Source organism: Triticum urartu, chromosome 2A, assembly GCF_056163025.1.
Source record: "Triticum urartu cultivar PI428250 chromosome 2A, HENAU_Tu73, whole genome shotgun sequence".
NCBI classification, from domain to species: Eukaryota; Viridiplantae; Streptophyta; class Magnoliopsida; order Poales; family Poaceae; genus Triticum; species Triticum urartu.
The window spans coordinates 82,771,233-82,777,068 of record NC_141874.1 but is presented as its reverse complement, the minus strand read 5'-3'; positions in this window follow the sequence as shown (position 1 = coordinate 82,777,068).

Genomic DNA, 5,836 nt, shown 5'->3' with positions numbered 1-5,836 from the left:
CTGAACGTGTGCTGAACTCGGAGGTGATGTACGTTCGGTACTTGATCAGTCGGATCGTGAAGACATACGACTACATCAACCACATTGTGCTAATGCTTCCGCTTTCTGTCTATGAGGGTACGTGGACACACTCTCCCCTCTCGTTGCTATGCATCACCATGATCTTGCGTGTGCGTAGGAAAATTTTGAAATTACTACATTCCCGAACAGTGGTATCCGAGCCTGGTTTTATGCATTGATGTTATATGCACGAGTAGAACACAAGTGAGTTGTGGGCAATACAAGTCATACTGCTTACCAGCATGTCATACTTTGGTTCGGCAGTATTGTTGGATGAAGCGGCCCAGACCGACATTACGCGTATGCTTACGCGAGACTGGTTCTACTGACATGCTTTGCACATAGGTGCCTGGCGGGTGTCAGTTTCTCCAACTTTAGTTGAACCGAGTGTGGCTACGCCCGGTCCTTGAGAAGGTTAAAACAACAATAACTTGACAAACTATCGTTCTGGTTTTGATGCGTAGGTAAGAACGGTTCTTGCTCAGCCCGTAGCAGCCATGTAAAAACTTGCAACAACAAAGTAGAGGACGTCTAACTTATTTTTGCAGGGCATGTTGTGATGTGATATGGTCAAGACATGATGCTATATTTTATTATATGAGATGATCATGTTTTGTAACCGAGTTATCGGCAACTGGCAAGAGCCATATGGTTGTCGCTTTATTGTATGCAATGCAATCGCCCTGTAATGCTTTACTTTATCACTAAGCGGTAGCGATAGTCGTAGAAGCAATAGTTGGCGAGAAAACAACGATGCTACGATGGAGATCAAGGTGTCGCGCCGATGACGATGGTGATCATGACGGTGCTTCGGAGATGGAGATCACAAGCACAAGATGATGATGGCCATCTCATATCACTTATATTGATTGCATGTGATGTTTATCCTTTATGCATCTTATTCTGCTTTGATTGACGGTAGCATTATAAGATGATCTCTCACTAATTTTCAAGATAAAAGTGTTCTCCCTGAGTATGCACCGTTGCCAAAGTTCGTCGTGCTGAGACACCACGTGATGATTGGGTGTGATAAGCTCTACGTTCATCTACAACGGTTGCAAGCCAGTTTTGCACACGCAGAATACTCGGGTTAAACTTGACGAGCCTAGCATATGCAGATATGGCCTCGGAACACTGAGACCGAACGGTCGAGCATGAATCATATAGTAGATATGATCAACATAGTGATGTTCAACATTGAAAACTATTCCATCTCGCGTGATGATTGGACATGGTTTAGTTGATTTGGGTCACGTTATCACTTAGATGGTCAGAGGGATGTCTATCTAAGTGGGAGTTCTTAAGTAATATGATTAATTGAACTTTAATTTATCATGAACTAAGTCCTCATAGTATTAGCATATCCATGTTGTAGATCAATAGCTCGCGTTTAGCTCTCCTATTTTATATGTTCGTAGAGAAAACTAAGTTGAAAGATTTTAGTAGCAATAATATGGATTGGATCCGTGTTCTGAGGATTATACTCATTGTTGCACAGAAAAATTATGTCCTTGATGCACCGCTAGGTGACAGACCGATTGCAGGAGCAAATGCAGATGTTATGAATGTTTGGCAAGCTCGATATGATGACTACTTGATAATTTAGTGCACCATGATTTACGGCTTAGAATCGGGACTTCAAAGACGTTTTGAATGTCATGGACCATATGAGATGTTCCAGGAGTTGAAGTTAATATTTCAAGCAAATACCCGAGTTGAGAGATAGAGATATTAAGTCTCCAACAAGTTCTTTAGCTAAAAGATGGAGGAGAATAGCTCAAGCAGTGAGCATGTGCTCAGATTGTTTGGGAACTACAATCGCTTGAATCAAGTGGGAGTTAATCTTCCAGATAAAATAGTGATTGGCAGAATTCTCTAGTCACCATCACCAAGTTAGTAGAACTTCGTGATGAACTATAGTATGCAAGGGATGACGAAAACGATTCCCGAGCTTTTCATGATGATGAAATTGATGAAGGTAGAAATCAAGAAAGAGCATCAAGTGTTGATGATTAACAAGACCACTAGTTTCAAGAAAAGGGCAAAGGGAAAGAAAGGGAACTTCATGTAGAATGGCAAGCAAGTTTTCACTTCCGTGAAGAAGCCCAAAGCTAGACTAAAGCCTGAAACTGAGTGCTTCTACTGCAAAGGAAATGGTCACTAGAAGCGGAAATGCCCTGAATATTTGGTGGATAAGAAGGATGGCAAAGTGAACAAGGGTATATTTGATATACAGGTTATTGGTGTGTACCTTACCAGAGCTCGCAGTAGCACCTGGGTATTTGATACTGGTTCTGTTGCTAATATTTGCAACTCGAAACAGGGACTACAGATTAAGTGAACACTGGCTAAGGACGAGGTGACGATGCACGTGGGAAATGGTTCCAAAGTCGATGTGATCATCGTCGGCACACTACCTCTACATCTACCTTCGGGATTAGTTTTAGACCTAAATAATTGTTATTTGGTGCCAGCGTTGAGCATGAACATTATATCTGGATCTTGTTTAGTGCGAGATGGTTATTCATTTAAATCTGAGAATAATGGTTGTTCAATTTATATGAGTAATATCTTTTATGGTCATGCACCCTTAAAGAGTGGTCTATTTTTGATGAATCTCGATAGTAGTGATACACATATTCATAATGTTGAAGCCAAAAGATGCGGAGTTGATAATGATAGTGCAACTTATTTGTGGCACTGCCGTTTGGGTCATATTGGTATAAAGCGCATGAAGAAACTCCATACTGATGGACTTTTGGAATCACTTGATTATGAATCACTTGGTACTTGCGAACCATGCCTCATGGGCAAGATGAGCAAAATGTCGTTCTCTAGAACTATGGAGCGAGCAACTGATTTGTTGCAGATCATACATACTGATGTATGTGGTCCAATGAATGTTGAGGCTCGCGGCGGGTATCGTTATTTATTCACCTTCACAGATGATTTAAGCAGATATGGGTATACCTACTTAATGAAACATAAGTCTGAAACATTTGAAAAGTTCAAAGAATTTCCGAGTGAAGTTGAAAATCATCGTAACAATAAAATAAAGTTTCTACGATCTGATCGTGGAGGAGAATATTTGAGTTACGAGTTTGGTCTACATTTGAAACAAGGCGGAATAGTTTCGCAACTCACGCCACTCGGAACACCACAGCGTAATGGTGTGTCCGAATGTCGTAATCGTACTTTACTAGATATGGTGCGATCTATGATGTCTCTTACTGATTTACCGCTATCATTTTGGGGTTATGCTTTAGAGACGGCTGCATTCACGTTAAATAGGGCACCATCAAAATCCGTTGAGACGACACCTTATGAACTATGGTCTGGCAAGAAACCAAAGTTGTCGTTTCTTAAAGTTTGGGGCTTCGATGCTTATGTGAAAAAGCTTCAACCTGATAAGCTCGAACCCAAATCGGAGAAATGTGTCTTCATAGGATACCCAAAAGAAACAATTGGGTACACCTTCTATCACAGATCCGAGGGCAAGACATTCGTTGCTAAGAATGGATCCTTTCTAGAGAAGGAGTTTCTCTCGAAAGAAGTGAGTGGGAGGAAAGTAGAACTTTCTGAGGTAACAGTACTTGTTCCCTTATTGGAAAGTAGTTCATCACAGAAATCGGTTCCTGTGACGTCTACACCAATTAGTGAGGCGGTTAATGATGATGATCATGAAACTGCAGATCAAGTTGTTACTGAACCTCATAGGTCAACCAGAGTAAGATCCGCACCGGAGTGGTACGGTAATCCTGTTCTGGAGATTATGTTACTAGACCATGACGAACCTACAAACTATGAGGAAGCGATGATGAGCCAAGATTCCGTGAAATGGCTTGAGGCCATGAAATCTGAGATGGGATCCATGTATGAGAACAAACTTTGGACTTTGGTTGACTTGCCCGATGATCGGCAAGCCATAGAAAATAAATGGATCTTCAAGAGGAAGACGGATGCTGATAGTAGTGTTACTATCTACAAAGCTAGAATTATCGCAAAAGGTTTTCGACAAGTTCAAGGTATTGACTACAATGAGGGTTTCTCACTCGTATCTATTCTTAAGTCTGTCCGAATCATGTTAGCAATTGTCACATTTTATGAAATCTGGCAAATGGATGTCAAAACTACATTCCTTAATGGATTTCTTAAAGAAGAGTTGTATATGATGCAACCAAAAGGTTTTGTCGATCCTAAAGGTGCAAACAAAAAGAGCAAGCTCCAGCGATCCATCTATGGACTGGTGCAAGCATCTCAGAGTTGGAATATACGCTTTGATGAGTTGATCAAAGCATATAGTTTTATACAGACTTGTGGTGAAGCCTGTATTTACAAGAAAGTGAGTGGGAGCACTACAACATTTCTGATAAATATATGTGAATGACATATTGTTGATCGGAAATAATGTAGAATTATTCTGCAAAGCATAAAGAGTGTTTGAAAGGAGTTTTTCAAAGAAAGACCTCGGTGAATCTGCTTACATATTGAGCATCAAGATCTAGAGATAGATCAAGATGCTTGATAAGTTTTTTCGATGAATACATACCTTGACAAGATTTTGAAGTAGTTCAAAATGGAACAGTCAAAGAAAAGAGTTCTTGGCTGTGTTACAAGGTGTGAAATTGAGTAAGACTCAAAGCCCGACCACGGCAAAAGATAGAAAGAGAATGAAAGTCATTCCCTATGCCTCAGCCATAGTTTCTATAAAGTATGTCATGCTGTGTACCAGATCTATTGTATACCCTACACTGTGTTTAGCAAGGGAGTACAATAGTGATCTAGAAGTAGATCACTGGACAGCGGTCAAAATTATCCTTAGAGGAATAAGGATATGTTTCTCGATTATGGAGGTGACAAAAGGTTCATCGTAAAGGGTTACGTCAATGCAAATTTTGACACTGATCCAGATGACTCTAAGTCTCAATCTGGATACATTTTGAAAGTGGGAGCAATTAGCTAGAGTAGCTCCGTGCAGAGCATTGTTGACATAGAAATTTGCAAAATACATATGGATCTGAATGTGGCAGACCCGTAGACTAAACTTCTCTCACAAGCAAAACATGATCACACCTTAGTACTCTTTGGGTGTTAATCACATAGCGATGTGAACTAGATTATTGACTTTAGTAAACCCTTTGGGTGTTGGTCACATGACGATGTAAACTATGGGTGAGGGAGTCCTAGATTAGGGCGTCTCCGGACAGCCGGATTACATCCTTTGGCCGGACTGTTGGACTATGAAGATACAAGATTGAAGACTTCGTCTCGTGCCTGGATGGGACTCTACTTGGCGTGGAAGGCAAGCTAGGCAGTACGAATATGGATATCTCCTCCTTTGTAACCGACCTTGTGTAACCCTAGCCCCCTCTGGTGTCTATATAAATCGGAGGGTTTTAGTCCGTAGGACAACAGACAATCATACCATAGGCTAGCTTCTAGGGTTTAGCCTCTTCGATCTCGTGGTAGATCTACTCTTGTACTACCCATATCATCAATATTAATCAAGCAGGACGTAGGGTTTTACCTCCATCAAGAGGGCCCGAACCTGGGTAAAACATCGTGTCCCCTGCCTCCTGTTACCATCCGCCTTAGACGCACAGTTCGGGACCCCCTACCCGAGATCCGCTGGTTTTGACACTGACATTGGTGCTTTCATTGAGAGTTCCTCTGTGTCGTCGCTGTTAGGCTTGATGGCTCCTTCTATCATCGATAGCGATGCAGTCCAGGGTGAGACTTTTCTCCCGGACAGATCTTTGTGTTCGGCGGCTTCGCA